This window comes from Mustela lutreola, chromosome 15 (assembly GCF_030435805.1).
Source record: "Mustela lutreola isolate mMusLut2 chromosome 15, mMusLut2.pri, whole genome shotgun sequence".
NCBI classification, from domain to species: Eukaryota; Metazoa; Chordata; class Mammalia; order Carnivora; family Mustelidae; genus Mustela; species Mustela lutreola.
Window position 1 is genome coordinate 61,295,714 of NC_081304.1, and position 22,554 is coordinate 61,318,267.

Below are 22,554 nucleotides of genomic sequence, written 5' to 3' on the forward strand. Positions count from 1 at the left end.
ACTTGTTTCATTTATTCTTCTCCTACCCACTTAAGCCTCCATGTTGCATCACCACTTCCTCATATCAGGGAGATCATATGATAGTTGTCTTTCTCTGCTTGACTTGTTTCACTAACCATGATACGCTCTAGTTCCATCCATATTGTCGCAAATGGCAAGATTTCATTTCTTTTGATGGTTGCATAGTATTCCATTGTGTATATATACCACGTCTTCTTGATCCATTCATCTGTTGATGGACATCTAGGTTCTTTCCATAGTTTGGCTATTGTGGACATTGCTGCTATAAACATTCGGGTGCACGTGCCCCTTTGGATCACTACGTTTGTATCTTTAGGGTAAATTCCCAATAGTGCAATTGCTGGGTCATAGGGCAGTTCTATTTTCAACATTTTGAGGAAGCTCCATGCTGTTTTCCAGAGTGGCTGCACCAGCTTGCATTCCCACCAACAGTGTAGGAGGGTTCCCCTTTCTCCGCATCCTCGCCAGCATCTGTCATTTCCTGACTTGTTGATTTTAGCCATTCTGACTGGTGTGAGGTGATATCTCATTGTGGTTTTGATTTGCATTTCCCTGATGCCGAGTGATATGGAGCACTTTTTCATGTGTCTGTTGGCCATCTGGATGGCTTCTTTGCAGAAATGTCTGTTCATGTCCTCTGCCCATTTCTTGATTAGATTATTTGTTCTTTGGGTGTTGAGTTTGCTAAGTTCTTTATAGATTCTGGACACTAGTCCTTTATCTGATATGTCGTTTGCAAATATCTTCTCCCATTCTGTCAGTTGTCTTTTGATTTTGTTAACTGTTTCCTAGAAACATATAAACTACTACAACTGAACCAGGAAGAAATAGAAAGCCTGAACAGACCCATAACCAGTAAGGAGATTGAAACAGTCATTAAAAATCTCCAAACAAACAAAAGCCCAGGGCAAGATGGCTTCCCGGGGGAATTCTACCAAACATTTAAAGAAGAACTAATTCCTATTCTCCTGAAACTGTTCCAAAAAATAGAAATGGAAGGAAAACTTCCAAACTCATTTTATGAGGCCAGCATCACCTTGATCCCAAAACCAGACAAGGATCCCATCAAAAAAGAGAGCTATAGACCAATATCCTTGATGAACACAGATGTGAAAATACTCAACAAAATACTGGCCAATAGGATTCAACAGTACATTAAAAAGATTATTCACCATGACCAAGTGGGATTTATTCCAGGGCTACAAGGTTGGTTCAACATCCGCAAATCAGTCAATGTGATACAACACATCAATAAAAGAAAGAACAAGAACCATATGATACTCTCAATAGATGCTGAAAAAGCATTTGACAAAGTACAGCATCCCTTCCTGATCAAAACTCTTCAAAGTGTAGGGACAGAGGGCACATACTTCAATATCATCAAAGCCATCTATGAAAAACCCACTGCAAATATCATTCTCAATAGAGAAAAACTGAAAGCTTTTCCGCTAAGGTCAGGAACACGGCAGGGATGTCCACTATCACCACTGCTATTCAACATAGTACTAGAGGACCTAGCCTCAGCAGTCAGACAACAAAAGGAAATTAAAGGCATCCAAATCAGCAAAGAAGAAGTCAAATTATCACTCTTCGCAGATGATATGATACTATATGTGGAAAACCCAAAAGACTCCACTCCAAAACTGCTAGAACTTATACAGGAATTCAGTAACGTGTCAGGATATAAAATCAATGCACAGAAATCAGTTGCATTTCTCTACACCAACAACAAGACAGAAGAAATAGAAATTAAGGAGTCAATCCCATTTACAATTGCACCCCAAACCATAAGATACCTAGGAATAAACCTAACCAAAGAGACACAGAATCTATACTCAGAAAACTATAAAGTACTCATGAAAGAAATTGAGGAAGACACAAAGAAATGGAAAAATGTTCCATGCTCCTGGATTGGAAGAATAAATATTGTGAAAATGTCTATGCTACCTAAAGCAATCTACACATTTAATGCAATTCCTATCAAAGTACCATCCATCTTTTTCAAAGAAATGGAACAAATAATTCTAAAATTTATATGGAACCAGAAAAGACCTCGAATAGCCAAAGGGATATTGAAAAAGAAAGCCAACGTTGGTGGCATCACAATTCCGCACTTCAAGCTCTATTACAAAGCTGTCATCATCAAGACAGCATGGTACTGGCACAAAAACAGACACATAGATCAATGGAACAGAATAGAGAGCCCAGAAATAGACCCTCAACTCTATGGTCAACTAATCTTCGACAAAGCAGGAAAGAATGTCCAATGGAAAAAGACAGCCTCTTCAATAAATGGTGCTGGGAAAATTGGACAGCCACATGCAGAAAAATGAAATTGGACCATTTTCTTACTCCACACACAAAAATAGACTCAAAATGGATAAAGGACCTCAATGTGTGAAAGGAATCCATCAAAATCCTTGAGGAGAACACAGGCAGCAACCTCTTCGACCTCAGCCGCAGCAACATCTTCCTAGGAACAACGCCAAAGGCAAGGGAAGCAAGGGCAAAGTGAACTATTGGGATTTCATCAAGATCAAAAGCTTTTGCACAGCAATGTATCTGCTTTCTAAGTAAAAAGGAAAGCAAAGGCTGAGTAAGATGTCTGTAGAGCCTCCTGATGGAAAATAAAATACACATAAAAAGTTAAATTATTTTGAAATTATTTTTTTTCACACTGTGTATTTTATATGCAGAAATTAGACCTTATAGGTCAACATTACATATCATCTTATATAGAATCTGAGGATACTTCTCAGATAATTTATAAATGATTTTCAATTTGGAAGTATAGTTTTTTGTAAAATTAAGTCCAATAATCTTATCACATAGGAATGGACAAGACTTGCAGGTTTCAAGAAATTATCCTGATTCCACTTCTAAAGTAATGAAATTTCTAGAACTAAAACACTTTCTAACATGTTAGCTTTATCTAGTAATAATTTTTCTATCAATTGTGGTTAATAACATATTACATTTACATAGACTTTATTAATCTTTAAAAGAATCTAAAACATTCTGATTATTTCTTTGAATTTCACAAGATTCAACAGCATGTTCTCTGAACTCTTCTCAGATTCTTTGCTTTAAATGAACATTTTTCTTGAAAAGTAAATCCCGTTTATGACAAGAGAACTACCTTCTGTACATTTCACTCATTTGCGTAAAAACACAGCAACCACACTGAGGATTGTTGACAGGAGACTTGCCCTCAGGATAGTTCAGAATTGAAAGGAAATGCTGAGATCTGCTTTGCTTTTTTGAGAGCAAAGAGGTTAAATTTCACTATGTATTTTTGGTTGAAACTCTTGGTGCCTCTAGACAATAGGAGATGCCTCAAATGGAAAGATTTCACCTTCGTCCCCACCCACCTCCACTTCTGTCATAAATATTACACTACCTTTCCTCCCAAAATACAAGGCCAGGGAGATGAAGGGGCAGAGAAGCTGGCCCTCTTGCCTCAAGGTGAGACCAACTCTGCAGTCCTATCTGTGTTTTAGCGCTTCCCTTGGGGCCAGACTGAGATTTGTTTCTGGGGAAGATGTTCTAAGATAATCTTCTTCCAAAAAATGTTTGCTTGTGTAGTTCTATGTTTCAATTAATTTTGAAATGATAGGTATCTTATGCAAATAATCATTTCAAATGATATGATTTGTTAATATTATTATTATGAATCATTATCAATTCACTTTTAAAATATAAATGTGCATGCATGTGTTTATATGTGTATGTAGGGAGAGTATTTCCTCATAGGTTTCTGAATTATCCCAATATTGTGTACAAGAGAAAATGTTGTATTTTAATATTTTCTTTTTTTTTTAATTTTTTTCATTTTTATAAACATATATTTTTATCCCCAGGGGTACAGGTCTGTGAATCACCAGGTTTACACACTTCACAGCACTCACCAAATCACATACCCTCCCCAATGTCCATAATCCCACCCCCTTCTCCCAAACCTCCTCCCCCCAGCAATCCTCAGTTTGTTTTGTGAGATTAAGAGTCACTTATGGTTTGTCTCCCTCCCAATCCCATCTTGTTTCATTGATTCTTCTTCTACCCACTTAAGCCCCCATGTTGCATCACCACATTTTCTATTTTTAGGATAATTTTGTTATAGCAGGTGAAACAGATTGAAGATATTCCGTGATTTACCAAAATCATTTCGCACTGTCAAGATCAGAATCCAGATCTTCAAAAGCCTGACCCTTTGCTATTTTGTTTAAAATTCAAATTCTGGAAATATTTACTGAATGTCCAGCACATAAAAAAATGCACTTTAAGTATTTGTTGAATGAACAACATATAACCAGTCAATGGGTATTTAGATTATGACGCTATCAGGCTATGATTAAAGCAAAGTACTCAATTCACCTTGTTTGTTTTCTTCTCAAGAATTGCTTCAACATCTTGGGGCACTTGGGTGGCTCAGTGGGTTAATGCCTCTGCCTTCAGCTCAGGTCATGATCTCAGGGTCCCGGGATTGAGCCCCGCATTGGGTTCTCTGCTCAGTGGGGAGCCTGCTTCCTCCTCTCTCTCTGCCTGCCTCTCTGCCTACTTGGATCTCTTTCTGTCAAATAAATAAAATCTTAAAAAAAAGAATTGCTTCAACATCTTAATGTACTCTTATTGCTTTCTTCTCAGTTTAATTTGTTCAATTACAAAACAACTCTCACTTTATTTACTTTATTCTGAAGTAATTCCTTTCTGTTGGCATTCATCCAGCCAATATTAACTGACAGTCTACTATATGCCACCAACTCTAATAGTCACTGGGGACACCCTAGTGAATATGGTTCACTCTAAAATAGTCTCAAAAGAATCACCCATAATATTATGGCCAGAATTATTTAGAATAGGGACACATACATGGGAAATTCTCCTCTGTATTTGTGCATGAGAAGCAAGAGAATGATTAGTTCTGCATTTTTACAAACCTGAAGAATGTGTAGCAAACCATCTCCCACAGAGTCCTCTTCTCAAATGTCCTACCATCTCCAAGGCAACCAGATGGTTTTTCTAGACTTTAAAGAAGTTTTTCAGCTTAGATTCATCATATCCTCACCAACAACTTTGAGTATGAAATTAATCCCCATAATAGGCTTATGCATTCTGTTTCTCATATATCTATTTTGCATTTGAATATGGTGACTCAATAGTATTTCACGAATTGTTTATAAGATGTTCACTTAATCTTTTATGTATTCATCTTTCACATATTTCCCATGTAGTTAGTTTTTTTTTTTTCTTAAACCAACGGAAGCTATTAGACTCTTTTGTATTTCTACTTACTTCCAGATAATGTGATCCTTTGATGTTTTTCAGAGGGTAATACATGAATAATATTAAAATATTCTAAGACAGATGACTGTGTCTGAAAAGGTTTACATTACTTTCTGAGGGTGCTAATGGATGAGAAGATGTTACATAGCTTATTAAAAATAAACATTACTGGGGTTATAACATTCTAGATTTTTTTTAATGGACTCTGTTTTGATAATTTCTAAAGTTTCTGTTCTCTGTATTATGACACTTAAAAATAAGTACAGAGTAGACAAATATATAAATATACAATTTCTAATCTCTCTCATTAAGTTTGGTAAAGTTCATCCTTTTTTTTTAATCTCTTTACTGAATTAATATTGTCAAATCTACTGAGCTGAGACAATGGCTTAATACATCATTCAAAATAAAATTCATAAACAGAACTAAAACTGTAAAGTAATACTAATTTTTTATAAAGGGAACCCACATAGATTGGCCAGTTATGTTCTTCTTCTTCAGCTTTTTTATTAGAACCACCAAAAGTATTTTTGACAATTTATCTGAGATTACTTTAATTCTGAATATATATGAGATCCTCATTATCAATTATATAATAATTGGTTGATTTAAACTAATTTAGTAACAGGTGATGAAGTTTCAAATATTTAGAAAATATTCTAAATACTTGTGTCAATAAATACCAAAAAAAGCAGGATATGTGCTTCTCTTATAAAGGAATGGATATCAATTCAGATAGTTGCAAATAAAGATATAAATAAATAGTAACAGAGATTCCTCTTTTAAGAAGTAAATGACTATTCGAGGTCTTTTCTGGTTCCATATAAATTTTAGAATTATTTGTTCCATTTCTTTGAAAAAGATGGATGGTACTTTGATAGGAATTGCATTAAATGTGTAGATTGCTTTAGGTAGCATAGACATTTTCACAATATTTATTCTTCCAATCCAGGAGCATGGAACATTTTTCCATTTCTTTGTGTCTTCCTCAATTTCTTTCATGAGTACTTTATAGTTTTCTGAGTATAGATTCTGTGTCTCTTTGGTTAGGTTTATTCCTAGGTATCTTATGGTTTGGGGTGCAATTGTAAATGGGATTGACTCCTTAATTTCTATTTCTTCTGTCTTGTTGTTGGTGTAGAGAAATGCAACTGATTTCTGTGCATTGATTTTATATCCTGACACGTTACTGAATTCCTGTATAAGTTCTAGCAGTTTTGGAATGGAGTCTTTTGGGTTTTCCACATATAGTATCATATCATCTGCGAAGAGTGATAATTTGACTTCTTCTTTGCCGATTTGGATGCCTTTAATTTCCTTTTGTTGTCTGACTGCTGAGGCTAGGTCCTCTAGTACTATGTTGAATAGCAGTGGTGATAGTGGACATCCCTGCCGTGTTCCTGACCTTAGCGGAAAAGCTTTCAGTTTTTCTCTATTGAGAATGATATTTGCAGTGGGTTTTTCATAGATGGCTTTGATGATATTGAAGTATGTGCCCTCTGTCCCTACACTTTGAAGAGTTTTGATCAGGAAGGGATGCTGTACTTTGTCAAATGCTTTTTCAGCATCTATTGAGAGTATCATATGGTTCTTGTTCTTTCTTTTATTGATGTGTTGTATCACATTGACTGATTTGCGGATGTTGAACCAACCTTGCAGCCCTGGAATAAATCCCACTTGGTCGTGGTGAATAATCTTTTTAATGTACTGTTGAATCCTATTGGCTAGTATTTTGGTGAGAATTTTCACATCTGTGTTCATCAAGGGTGGCATCACAATTCTGGACTTCAAGCTCTATTACAAAGCTGTCATCATCAAGACAGCATGGTACTGGCACAAAAACAGACACATAGATCAATGGAACAGAGTAGAGAGCCCAGAAATAGACCCTCAACTCTATGGTCAACTAATCTTCGACAAAGCAGGAAAGAATGTCCAATGGAAAAAAGACAGCCTCTTCAATAAATGGTGCTGGGAAAATTGGACAGCCACATGCAAAAAATGAAATTGGACCATTTCCTTACACCAGACACAAAAATAGACTCAAAATGGATAAAGGACCTCAATGTGAGAAAGGAATCCATCAAAATCCTTGAGGAGAACACAGGCAGCAACCTCTTCGACCTCAGCCGCAACAACATCTTCCTAGGAACAATGCCAAAGGCAAGGGAAGCAAGGGCAAAAATGAACTACTGGGATTTCATCAAGATCAAAAGCTTTTGCACAGCAAAGGAAACAGTTAACAAAATCAAAAGACAACTGACAGAATGAGAGAAGATATTTGCAAACGACATATCAGATAAAGGACTAGTGTCCAGAATCTATAAAGAACTTAGCAAACTCAACACCCAAAGAACAAATAATCCAATCAAGAAATGGACAGAGGACATGAACGGACATTTCTGCAAAGAAGACATCCAGATGGCCAACAGACACATGAAAAAGTGCTCCATATCACTCGGCATCAGGGAAATACAAATCAAAACCACAATGCGATATCACCTCACACCAGTCAGAATGGCTAAAATCAACAAGTCAGGAAATGACAGATGCTGGCGAGGATGCGGAGAAAGGGGAACCCTCCTACACTGTTGGTGGGAATGCAAGCTGGTGCAGCCACTCTGGAAAACAGCATGGAGCTTCCTCAAAATGTTGAAAATAGAACTGCCCTATGACCCAGCAATTGCACTATTGGGTATTTACCCTAAAGATACAAACGTAGTGATCCAAAGGAGCACGTGCACCCGAATGTTTATAGCAGCAATGTCCACAATAGCCAAACTACGGAAAGAACCTAGATGTCCATCAACAGATGAATGGATCAAGAAGACGTGGTATATATACACAATGGAATACTATGCAGCCATCAAAAGAAATGAAATCTTGCCATTTGCGACAACATGGATGGAACTAGAGCGTATCATGCTTAGCGAAATAAGTCAAGCAGAGAAAGACAACTATCATATGATCTCCCTGATATGAGGAAGTGGTGATGCAACATGGGGGCTTAAGTGGGTAGGAGAAGAATCAATGAAACAAGTTGGGATTGGGAGGGAGACAAACCATAAGTGACTCTTAATCTCACAAAACAAACTGAGGGTTGCTGGGGGGAGGGGGTTTGAGAGAAGGGGGTGGGATTATGGACATTGGGGAGGGTATGTGCTTTGGTGAGTGCTGTGAAGTGTGTAAACCTGGTGATTCACAGACCTGTACCTTTGGGGATAAAAATATATGTTTATAAAAAATAAAAAATTAAAAAAAAATGAAGTGAATAAAATTTGAGCAAATCTAATTCTGAACAAAGAGACACATGTGCTTTGTAATATCCCAGAATTTGTCATTGGTACTGAGGTACACATGTGAGATAGAGGTTTGCTTAAATTTTTTCAAGTTCTTTCTGACTCTAAGTTACTTCTATTGAATTTGTTCAATTTATGGAATATTTTCTCTTTTTATGTGGCTGTCCTTTTTTCCTGCAATATTCACATTAGACATCTCCCTTATCTCTTTACTCTCTCCAAAACCAGTGAAAGAAAAATATAAAATTATAGATGATATACAAATCTAGAGGATATAAAAAATAAAAGATTGAGAAAGCCCCCCCCCCCAAATATAAATTTCATTGCGGACATCCTGTTTTTCAGCGACTCTCTCACCAAGTTGTTCTCACTGGTTACCTTCACTACAAGATTGCTGGCTTTTCTTACTGTGCTTCTTTGTCTTTCCATCCATATTTCTCTTTTCTAACCCCATATCCTTGTTAAAGTTCTACATGTAAGAGTGTGTCTAGCTCATTCTTTGTCCTTGTGCTCAACATTTATACTTTGACAATCAAGAAGGCAGGAACCGGAGCGGATGTTTTCTCAAACTACTTGCTACATTTCAAGACTCGTGTCCATTTTGGGTGCTGGAGGAACCTACATGACCCAGGCATTCTATAAATAGCCAAGAAATCATTCTTCTTTAGGTCAGAAGAAAAATATTTGCAGAAGTGCAGGATTAGATTGGAGAATACCTGTGGAAATCATCTGAGGAAAATCCCAAATATGTAGTACTGAGCAAACATCAAAGAAAAGTTAAGGCGGGGTGAGATGTAGTAAAGTCTTTCTGTAACTCCTAGAGGTAAACTGTAGATAACTTCCACTCTTTGTTCTCTCAGTAGTTCAAGAATGTGCAATCTTTCATATTCGCTTTCTTATGTTTGAAATATGTAGAGTGAATTATGTTTTCTTGATTGACACTTATAGAAAACCAAGTAATTCAAGTATACGTATGTTACTACTGCATTTTTACATATATTCTCTGGATATTTAGGGTAACATTCCCATTTTTTACAATATGTGATAATTTTTAAAAATATGTTTACTATATTTTTTACTAAATTTAGGATTGTACAACCTCTGGAATTAACAACATGTAGAATATATTAAATAGATCTGTTTTTCCTGAAAGTTTCTTTGGGGGTGGAAAGCTCCCAAATATTACCTGATATATTTTTAGAGCCCTTTGTATGACTGCATCTACTGTGTGCCTTGTATGTGTGAGCATCTACTGTAGCTTTGCTCAGTTAAAGTGCGATCCTCTCCTCTGTTTATTGCCCAAATTATGACATTTCCAAAATTTATATCTGCACCGAGAGTGCACATAAATGACATAATACCATGTATTATTCTAAGACCGTAGCATTTTATGTCAGTTTGGAATGTATTTATTAGGATGCAATGCAAAACAAAAACAAAACCTACCAGTTTAGACTATTTTATGGCATTTCTTTACTGGGAGTTTTAATGTACAATTTTTTATAGGGAGAAAGATATTGATATTTTCCTGTGAGAGGACAATACATGATGAAAAAAGGAAGAAGACTCCAGAGACATCATTTATACAGTTGAAAGTACAAAGAAGCATTCATTTTGTTTGTCCAAAGTATCTTCAATCTATAGGCCAGAGAATAGTTTTTGTTTGTTTGTCTTTGCTGTGTTTATTATGGTGACAGACACTTGGTTTCAGAGAAACATAGGTCATTTACAATAATGGTGTAGTTTCCTGGAATGCTTCTGTGGCTAACATTTAAATTTTCTTCCTTAGAAAACCCTTTCAGGGCAAAATCATTTAATCTGACCACTTCTTTGATGTTTGAGATCCTTTCTAAACTTCCTAGGCACAGAATATTTCTATTTTCATGCTCACGCCATTTCTATATGAGGAAATTAGTAAATCCTAAGTAATACATTCTAATATGTTTTTCCTGAGCTATTATTTATCTCCTTGTGACTTCCATTCCTTTGAGCAAAATAAATTCATTTTTTTTGTTTTTATAGCTTTGCAAATATTTAAAGAAAGTCAAGTTAACCAGCAAAAAAGGAAGATATATATGAGACAAAAAAAAAAAAAACTTAAGAATTTTCAAACCTTTTTAAGGTATTCTATACCATGCCTTACCAAACAAATCTTAAACACCTTACAAAGGTTTTTCAGGGATGTATACTCTCATTCAGGCTCTGTGTGAAATGTATAAAGTTTGGAGAAAGACACACACACACACACACACACACACACACACACAAAACCTGAAGTGGTCTTTTTAAAATTCAATGAACTGAGCAACTAACAAAATGCCCAAGTTATTCCTATATTTACAATAGATGGAAAGTAAGCACAACCTAATGACTTGATTATGGGAGAAAGTGGGCACATACATTATACCCAAAGGACTAGTCACTGAATTTACACTGGAAATGATTATTTTCTTACGGTTCTAAGTTTGGGTGACTGTACAGAAACAGTGGCTTTAAAAGTTTGGTCCCTGAACTAGCAGTATTAGCATCACCTGGGAACTTGGTGAACACGAATTTTCAAGCCTTTCAGTAATCATACAAAATTAAGAACTCATGTGTTGTGGCCCATGCTGCTTCAATGGAAACAATGGATGAGAAATATAGTCTTCTCTAAGTTTTGTTTGCTTGCAACTTTAATAAATAACAATGATGCTACCAATATTAAATTTGATTGATACAAATCACACAAATGCTTCCTTATGTCAAGTAGTAAATAGGAATTGTAAAAATTCTGCAGGTGTGCTCCAGCAGAATTTAAGTAAGCCTAGAGTGGGTGATGGTCCAGTAAGGCCAAAGAAAAGACTCAAAGAAAACAGTGGATGCATAGACTTATTGGGGGGAACTTACTTAGAGGGAGTCCAAGAACTATTGACTGGACAAAACATGTACTGTTGGGATCTATATGCAGCAAGGTTTTTTGTTTTGTTTTGTTTTTGTTTTTGTTTTTGTTTTTTTAAATCATAGCAACCAACCCTAGCAAATATCAGTGGCCTTTTGCCTCCTTGCATGGCCAGTGTTTCCCAGGGAATCAAGGTTTTCCACCTGGACACTCTTTGTTGAAAGGGAAACCCACAGGTTTAAAAAAGAAAAAGAAAATCACACTTCTTCCTTCTTATTCTCACAAAACTTTCCCAGAGATAGGTCAGAATTAAGGGAAAGAAATTCTTGTCTTGTTCTTTCTGGAACTAATAACTTCCTTAAGAATAGTGTTGCACTAGTGTGGTAAGTACAGAATTAGTGGTCCAAAACGTGAACCATGTTTATGTATCATGCAGATAAACTTTTAAAAAGTTATTGGCTATTTATGCATGTCATATTCATTTGTATTATTTAAAGTATTCATTTACATTTTTATATCCTTTTGCTACATATTGACTACTTGGTAAATTCATTAGCAATATTCTCTGTCTCAGATTCTCTCCTGGTCTATGTTTGGTCTACACTAGATTCCTTCTAAGTGAACTTTTATTCCAATGACTATTCCAGTCAATCTAATTAATTTTTATATAGCCTTTTCAAAATACCTGCTCATTCTGTTTTATAATTCATTGTTCTTTGGGTGGTGGAACTATTCCTTCATTTGTTTTGTTGAGTAACTTAAATATATTTATTTGAAGACTTTGAAATGTCTCTTAAATTTCATTTCATTGTTACAATTGTTGTCTATTCTCCTAAACAACACAATTTTTCATGTTTTTAAATTACTTTCTGGGATCATTTCTGTTGCTATAGTTTAAGGGCCAACATCAGTTCATCTGGCCTTTCCTTTGATGTCTGAGACCCACAGTAGATAGCCCAGCCCACAGAGTAGTTACATACCCATTCACACTACTTCAAAGATAGCAGACTCACTAAATCCTCAGTAATACTTTCAAATCCTTTTTTTTTTTGAACAATTATTTATTCCTTGTGGGTTTTTCCCCCTCTTTATTTCTTTTCATCCTTCCATGGCCAATAGCTTTATAATTGCCCCATCACTCCTGTGCTATAAAATGTCATATGACTATAGCTCCTGCTTAAAGGGGGAGTGGGAATAATACAGACCCCATCCAAAAGCTGGGAGGGCAGTTTGAGTCACATTTTGAGCAGGACTATATGTGGGTCCTTCATCTCACAAGACTAATAGTTTGCTAAAATCTGCAGTATCTACAGTATCTGGTAATAGAAACATGTTTTGTGCTTTTTTTTCCCCCCATTAGACTCTCACAATGGAAACACATACTCAGACCCTACAAATAATTTTTCTGTCTTGTTTTTCACCTTTGAAGAAGTTTTAATTCCTTTACTTTGGAGTTGCCAACTTTTGAGCTACCACTGCCTGTTCCTTGACCTGAACCTGGCAATACATCAGCTTCAGTCCTTCTTCCCTCTTTATAGTGTTTCTTCACCTTCAGCTCATAAATAGGTTTATCTTTGTTCTTTGTATTGTTTTGTCTAGTTAGTTTTGTATTATACTTTATCTATCACTGTTACATATTTAAAACAGAAAGAGTATATCAAGGAAAGAACATTTAAGAACATCTTAGCTGGAAATTACTTAGCTATGAATTTTCAGACTTGAGTCATGACTTTCTATGGAAAATCCACTGGACGGACATTTTATCCCTAAGTCAATGGTTTTGTTCAGAAGCAAGCTGCAGGAGATGAGTTAGGAGCCAAGTTGACAATAGAAATGTAGAGATATTAAGGCCTCAGGAAGACAAACAGGGCTGAAGCATTACCTGGGACTATTGCTGTGTGCTCAAGAGAGAGCCACAACAGCAAAAATTTGCGGGTATTGACAGAAGTCTATATCCCAAAGATAATTAAGAATATGCTATAGAAGTAAAAGAGGAACTAATAAAAAATATATCTACGCATCAAGAGTGCAGCTACCAAGAAAATTCACTGGTCTATCTTTGGTTATGAAATGTTGGACACATGATGTCAAATACCTCTGACCAGTGAGGCATCTCAATCTGTCAGTAGGGCCAAGACAACAGCCATAGACTCTGCATCATGTTTCTTTTGTTTCCTGTTGCTCCTGCTGTCATCATCATCACCATTTGTGTTCAGGATCTTATCTCCTATGTTCCTGGTTCAAGCAAATTATTGCAATAAATAACACAAGACTATAGAGCCTTACATATATTCTTTAGATCAGAAAATTCAAAAGTGGTCCTATACTTGGGAACTTGCCATTATTTATCTTGGTTTGAAAAAGACCACAGACTCTTCACTATAGGGAACAAACTGAGGGTTACCAGAAGGAAGACGGGTGGAGGATGGTGGGGATTAAGGAACACACTTGTGATGAGCACCAGGTGTTGTAGGTTAAGTGATGAATCACTAGATTCTACACCAGAAGCTAATATTATCCTGTATGTTAACTAAATGGAATTTAAATAAAAACTTGAAAAAAATAATAAGAAGAAGATTGCCAGGAAGTTATAAACCATTACTAATAAACGAATTGGGCAAAGTTCAGAGATAACATTTTGATTGATTCAAAAGAAAGGTATTCAATACTTTCAGATCAAAAGCTTTTGTAAACAACATATTTTTTTAAAGGTTTTATTTATTTATTTGACAGAGAGAGAGAGTGATCACAAGTAGGCAGAGAGGCAGGCAGAAGCAGACTCCCTGCCTAGCAGAGATCCCGATGTAGGGATTGATCCCAGGACCCTGAGATCATGACCTGAGCTGAAGGCAGAGGCTTAACCCACTGAGCCATCCAGGTACCCCTTTGTAAACAACATATTTTAAACAGCATTACATTAAAATGGATTTCTTTGGACTTTAATTTCATGTTTGAGAAAATAGCAAAGGCAATTTCTAGTGTATTGATCCCAAGAATAAAATATTTGCAAGAGGAAACTTTTGAATCATACACTTAGGTTGATTAACAAATTTATCCCTTATATATTACATCTCTGCATTTGGTAAATTTTAGCCTCTCTCCAGCTGCATTCCAGTATCCTCATCCATTCTGAGTTATCTGAATAGCAAAAAAACAAGAAAAGATTCAAATCTATTATAAATTTTGTAAGGAGATAACCTCCAATTCCTGCTTATTTGTAGGCACTAGCTCATTAGATATATTCTCTTAGTGTGTATTTGAGTGTGATTTCTTCAGCTTCAATATATAGTTACTTTAAAAATATATAACCTTTAGGGGCGCCTGAGTGGCTCAGTGGGTTAAGCCTCTGCCTTCAGCTCAGGTCATGGTCTCACAGACCTGGGATCAAGCCCCACATAGGACTCTCTGCTCGGCAGTGGGCCTGCTTCCCTTTGTCTTTCTCTCTCTGCCTGCCTCTCTGCCTACTTGTGATCTCTCTCTCTCTCTCTGTCCAATAAATAAATAAAATATTATATATATATATAACCTTTATTTTCCCAATTCACAAAACTGTTACTGTAATGACTATCCTTCCAAACTTTGAAGAAAGATATAGTCCATGAGTGAAAGCAGATGAGGGTATCTCAGTCTTATTTCTTGCTAAATGTGATACATGGAAATCTCTGTACCAGTTGTAAACTCATGTATTTTCAGAGACTAAGAAATTCATACAATAAAGGGTGATGGAGCCTTTAGCAAATTGGGGCTGTTATATCACCAGAAGGTGGAAAAAATGTGGAAAGTGTACAAATCTACTATTTTTAGGCCCATTACTTAGTATACAGGTTGCTAGTTGTATCCCCAATTCCATTTAAAAACCTTTTACTTCAAAACAAAACAAAACAAAACCCAAACCTTTTGCCCTGGATTATTCTTTTATATTTACTCTCATTAAAGTTTGGTGAGACATGGAGTGCCCGTGTGGCTCAGTCACATGGCAGTGCCTGCCTTCAGCTCAGGTCATGACCCTGGGGTCTTAACATCAAGCCCTGTGCCGGGCTTCCTGCTCAGCAGGAGCCTCCTTCTCTCTCTTCCTCTGCAGTTGTCCCTGCTTGTGCTATCTCTTTCTCTCTCTCTCAAATAAACAAATAATATCTTAAAAAAATGGTGAGATTCACTTAAGGCATTGCAGGGAATTTTGTAACATCTAATCTTACATCATTAATCCAATATAAATTTGTGAATCTCAAGTTATTACTTATCTTCAAAGGCTGTATATAGGAAGAACTGATCTCTTCCAATTAAAAAAAATAATATTGTCTCTTAATCTTCCATTCAAATTAATTTATGACTGATGATATTTCCAAATTTTATTAAAATTACAAAATGATTTAGATGTATTTATTAACTTTGCATGGCAAACAGCAAAGCATATTAATTTCTTCATTGCTAATAGTATGCTTTTATCATTATGAACCAGGGTATGTATAAGAGACAACCAAAATTATTACTGTTTTGGACAGAGGTTCATCAGTGCTTAAATGTAGTAGTATAAATAATCTCATCCCCAAAAGATTGGTATTAACAACTACTTGTGGGTGCATCTTTACAATTAACATCTCAGTAATAAGGAGATGCTACTTTAAAGCAAGGCTTTCTCAAGTGCGGGCCCCCAAAAGATTATCATATGGTCAAGGGAGTCAAATCATCTTTATATGCCATTTTTGTACTTCACATGCCATCCTGTGGTCTCTAGTACTACCAGCTCCCAATTATTATCATGTTCAGGCACTTATTCTAGAAGTAAAAGCAAGAATAATAAATTCAGACTTCAACAGATAAGAAAAAATTGTTTCCAGGACTTATAAAATAAATGCAGACATGAAAAGAGCTACTATTAATGCCTTAATATTTGATATGCATTTTGTCAACCAAAATAGATTTCATATAACATTATGTTTTATAGTATATTTGTTAGAAAGAATATCACTTTAGTATGGAAACAACTTTTGGTGGACATATTGATTCATTAGTTTATCAAAATAACATGTGGGCAAAACATTTACATATAAGAGAGATATTTGGAATATTATATTATTCATTAAATCTATTCTTTTTTTATGTTTATTTATTTTGTTTAGTTATCCCTACACCCAACATAGGGTTGAAATTTGTAATCCCAAGATCAAGAGTCACATGCTTTTCTTACTGAGCTGGCCAGATGCCCTCATTCTTCTTTTAATAAACAAATATTTATTATGATAAAGTGTTTAGTTTTCAGGTGTATATTACAGCTGTTAGAAGAAAACTGGAGTTACTCTCTCCCTTTTTTTCACAATTTTTGTCATTTCCTCAGCAAATTTTTATTTTTCATCCAATTTGTACTAAATATTTATATTTGTTTCTTAGCTGCTGTATCAAAATATCACAAACTTGGTGGCTTGAAACAACCAAATTTATTCTATCACTGTTCTGGAAGCTAAAAGCCCAGGATAAATATGATGGATGTTCCATGCTCCCTCTGAAGTCTGAAAGGGTAAATCCTTCCTTGCTTCTTCTTGGTTTGTGTTTATTCACCTGCAATCTTTTGTGGTCCTTGATTTACAGCTACTACATTTCCACCTCTGCTTCCATCATCACATGGTGTCTCCTCTCTTGGATCTCTGTCTCTTCTCTTAGAGGACACCAATAATATTTGGAAAAATTCTGCTTTGTTTCAGTACTGCCTCATCTTAATTTGATAACATCACAAAGACCCTATTTCCCTGTAAAGTAACATTCATGAATACTGGAAATTTGGGCACCTGGGTGGCTCAATGGGTTAAAGCCTCTGCCTTTGGCTTAGGTCATGATCTCAGGGTCTTGGGATGGAGGCCCACATTGGGCTCTCTGATTAGCAGGGAGCCTGCTTCTCCCTCTCTCTCTGCCTGCCTCTCTGTCTACTTGTGATCTTTCTCTGTCTGTGTCAATAAGTAAATAAAATCTTTTAAAAAAATGAGTACTGGGAATTAGGATTTCAGCATACCTTATTGAGGAACACAGTTCAATCCCAAATATCTTATCCTATAGCCCTCCAAATTTACATCTTTCCTTTGTGCTAAATATACTCCCTAATCACAATAACCCCCAAAGTAATAATCCATTCTACCATCAACTTGAAGTCTAAAATTTTATCTAAATATCATCAACTCAAAAAGTTCCAAATATTATCACCTCAGTGATTTGAATCAGGTATGGATGGGATTCAATGTATGTGTTTCTCTTTGTGGAAAACAAGCTATTTACTTCTAAAATCAATGCTAGTGGGCACCTGGGTGGCTCAGTGGGTTAAGCCGCTGCCTTCGGCTCAGGTCATGATCTCAGGGTCCTGGGATTGAGTCCCACATCGGGCTCTCTTCTCAGCAGGGAGCCTGTTTCCTCCTCTGTCTCTCTCTGCCTGCCTCTCTGCCTACTTGTGATCTCTCTCTGTCAAATAAATAAATAAAATCTTTAAAAAATACAATAAAATAAAACAAAATCAATGCTAGTGAATTCATAAGATAGACATTCCCATTCCAAAAGGAAGAAATTTCAATGAGTAAAGGGATAATGGGTCCCAAGCAAGATGGCACCTCAGTTGGGCAAATTCTATTAGGTTTCAGGGCCATATAATAAACATCTTTGTCTGGGTATTCTGTCCTCTGGGACTACTGGGATGGCAGCCCTGCTCTTTAGGTCCACTAGCATGTGGGGTGGCTGGTCTCACCCTCTGCAATCCACCACTGACCATGCCTGTACATGCATGGCTCTGGTCTCAGAGTCTTTCTTCCTTCCTTCACTTTGACTCTGTTCCTTTCCTCCCAGAATGGTGACATTTCTTTTGGTATAAAATTTTCAAATTTTTTCTTTCTCTTGTGCAATTCATGAAAGTCCAAAGCAATCAGACAAGAAAGTAGTATGCAGATCTTCCCTGTGTAATTGCATTTCTATTCTTGGCTTCCAGTAAGATGGTTGATTAGATCCATGAATTGCACAGCTCATCTCTTGAAAATTTCCCAGCCTCAATCTTAGTGTTCTCTCCAGAGCACACTTTCTTCTTTTTTGTAATATGGATATGCTGAGAGTTTTCCAAATCATTGAGTGTGTGGTTCTTATTTGCTTACTACTTTATTCTTCAATTTATATCTTTCATCTCACATTTTATTATAAGCAATTTTCCAAATTTTGCTTGAAAATTTCCTCAGCCAAATATCCAAATTCATCACTTGTAAGTTCTACTTCTCACTAAAAATTAGTACATCATTCACCTGAGTTCACTTTCAAAAATCTCCTTTTCTCCAATGTCCAATAGTATGTTTGTTATTGCCTTTTTTTATCTGATCTCACCAGAAGGAACAAAATGATGTTCTTCTCTTGTATAATAGCTGGCTGGGTTTCCTTTGGCTCTTTCAACTCAAATACTGTGAAAGCAATCACAGAGCAGGTACTAGCCACTCAAATTGTGATTGCAAGACTGCTGAACAGTTTTTAATATAAAAAGCATTAATCATATCACTGGGGGACTCACTGTGGATGGGAAGTCCTTAAGAACTACTAAGATGTGTGATGTTATCTAAGGATTGCTCATAAGTATAGTAATAATATTAAAGTCATAAATCACAGTTTTAAATAATAAGCATAAATCATCATATAATGCTAATAATTTCATAATATCAAAAGTAATGTTAATTTTTGTATTTCAACCAAGGTATCTGTGATAGTTATGGAGGTGTGCCATCTACATATTTCTTCAAGAAAGAACTCGCTGAGAGCAATGTAGTTATCTGACAGCCTCAAACCACAGTACTCATGCCAAGGCTATGCATGTTTGAGATTTTCACTGACAAATCATGGCCACGTAAAACAGACTCCAGGTTTTTTCTACCCAAGTTTGGAATGGACTTTTTTAATGGGCAATCTTATTAATTAATTAATTAATTTTTAAATTAACATGTAATGTTTTATTAGCCCCAGGGGTACAGGTCTGTGAATTGCCAGGTTTACACACTTACAGCACTCACCATAACACATACCCTCCCCAATCTCCATAACCCTACTACCCTCTCTCTCCCCTCCTTCCCCTGGCAACCCTCAGTTTGTTTCACGAGATTAACGGTCTTTTATGCTTTGTCTCCCTCCTGATCCCATCTTGTTTCACTTATTCTTTTCCTATCCACAAACCCCCCATGTTGCATCTCCACTTCCTCATATCAGGGAGATCATATGATAGTTGTCTTTCTCCAATTGACTTATTTTGCTAAGCATAATAACCTCTAGTTCCATCCTTGTTGTCACAAAAGGCAAGATTTAATTTGTGAAGGCTGCATAGTATTCCATTATGTATATATACTACATCTTTTTTATCAATTCATCTGTTGGTGGACATCTAAGTACTTTCCATAGTTTAGCTATTGTGGACATTGCTGCTATAAACATTCAGGTGCATGTGCCCCTTCAGATCACTGCATTTGTATCTTTAAGGTAAATACCCAGTAGTGCAATTGCTGGGTCATAGGATAGCTCTATTTTCAACTTTTTGAGGAACCTCCATGCTCTTCTCCAGAGTGGTTGCACCAGCTTGCATTCCCACCAACATGTAGGAGGGCTTTCCTTTCTCCTCATCCTCACCAGCAATGGTCATTTCCTGACTTGTTAATTTTAGCCATTCTGACTGGTGTGAGGTGGTATCTCATTTTGGTTTTGATTTGTATTTCCCTGATGCTGAGTGATGTGGAGCACTTTTTCATGTGTCTGTGGGCCATCTGGATGTCTTCTTTGCAGAAATGTCTGTTCATGTCCTCTGCCCATTTCTTGATTGGATTATTTGTTCTTTGGTGTTGAGTTTGCTAAGCTCTTTATAGATTTTGGATACTAGCCCTTTATCTGATATGTCATTTGTAAATATCTTCTCTCATTCTGTCAGTTGTCTTTTGGTTTTGTTAACTGTTTCATTTGCTGTGCAAAAGTTTTTTATCTTGATGAAATCCCAATAGTTCATTTTTGCCCTTGCTTCCCTTGCATTTGATGATGTTCCTAGGAAGAAGTTGCTGCAGCTGACGTTGAAGGGGTTGCTGTTTGTGTTCTCCTCAAGTATTTTGATGGATTCCTGTCTCACATTGAGGTCCTTCATTCATTTTGAGTCTACTTTTGTGTGTGGTATAAGGAAATGGTCCAGTTGCATTTTTCTGCACGTGGCTGTACAATTTTCCCAATACCATTTGTTGAAGAGACTTGTCTTTTTCCATTGAACATTCTTTCCTGCTTTGTCGAAGAGTAGTTGACCATAGAGTTGAGGGTCTATTTCTGGGGCTCTCTATTCTGTTCCACTGACCTATGTATGTGTTTTTGTGCCAGTATCACACTGTCTTGATGATGACAGCTTTGTAATAGACTTTGAAGTCTCGAGTTGTGATGCCACCAACTTTGGCTTTCTTTTTCAACATTCCTCTGGCTATTCAAGGTCTTTTCTGTTTGCATATTAATTTTAGGATTATTTGTTCAATTTATTTGAAAAAAATGGATAGGATTTAGATAGGGATTGCATTAAATATGTAGATTGCTTTAAAGAGCATAGACATTTTCACAATATTTGTTCTTCTAATCCAGGAGCATGGAACATTTTTCCATTTCTTTGTGTCTTCCTCAATTTCTTTCATGAGTATAGTTTTTTGAGTATAGATTGTTTGCCTCTTTGGTTAGGTTTATTCCTAGGTATCTTGTTGTATTGGGTACAATTATAAATGGGATAGGCACCTTAATTTCTCTTTCTTCTGTCTTGTTATTGGTTTAAAGAAATGCAACTGATTTCTGTGCATTGATTTTATATCCTGACACTTTAGAATTCTTATACAAGTTATAGAAGATTTGGGGTGGAGTCCTTTAACTTTTACACATATAGTATCATATCATCTGCAAACAGTGATAGTTTGACTTCTTCTTTGCTGATTTGGATGTCTTTAATTTCTTTTTGTTGTCTGATTGCCGAGGCTAGGACTCCTAGTACTATGTTGAATAGCAGTTGTGATAATGGACATCTCTGCCATGTTCCTGACCTTAGCAGAGAAGCTCTCGGTTTTTCTCCATTGGGAATGATATTTGCAGTGAGTTTTTCATAGATGGGTTGGATAATATTGAGGTATCCCTACACTTTGAAGAGTTTTGATCAGGAAGGAATGCTGTACTTTGTCAAATGCTTTTTCAATATCTATTGAGAGTATCATATGGTTCTTGTATTTTCTTTTATTAATGTGTTATATCACATTGATTGATTAGTGGATGTTGAACCAACCTTGCAGCCTGGAATAAATATCACTTGATCGTGGTGAATAATCCTTTCAATGTACTGTTTGGGTACTATTGGGAAGTATTTTGGTGAGAGTTTTTGCATCTGTGTTCATCAAGGATATTGGTCTGTAATTCTCTTTTTTGATGGGATCCTTGTCTGGTTTTGGGATCAAGGTAATGCTGGCCTCATAAAATGAGTTTGGAAGTTTTCCTTCCATTTCTATTTTTGGAACAGTTTTAGGAGAATAAGAATTAATTCTTCTTTAAATGTGTGGTAGAAGCCATCTGACCCTGGGCTCTTGTTTGTTGGGAGATTTTTGATGACTGCTTCAATCTCCTTACTGGTTATGGGTCTGTTCAGGTTTTCTATTTCTTCCTGTTTCAGTTGTGGTAGTTTATTTATACATCTCTAGGAATGGACCAGATTTTCAAATTTGCTGGCATATAGTTGCTCATAATATGTACTTATAATTGTTTATATTTCTTTGGTGTAGGTGGTGATCTCTCCTCTTTCATTCATGATTTTATTTATTTGGGTCCTTTCTCTTTTCTTTTTGATAAATATGGCCAGGGGGTTATCAATCTTATTAATTCTTTCAAAGAACCAGATGCTAGTTTTGTTGATTTCTTCTCTTGCTTTTTTTCTATTTCATTGATTTCTGTTCTGATCTTTATGATTTCTCTTACCCTGCTGGACTTAGGCTTTTTTTTTTCTTTTTTCTGTTCTTTCTCCAGCTCCTTTAGGTGTAGGGTTAGGCTGTGTATTTGAAACCTTTTTGTTTCTTGGGAAAG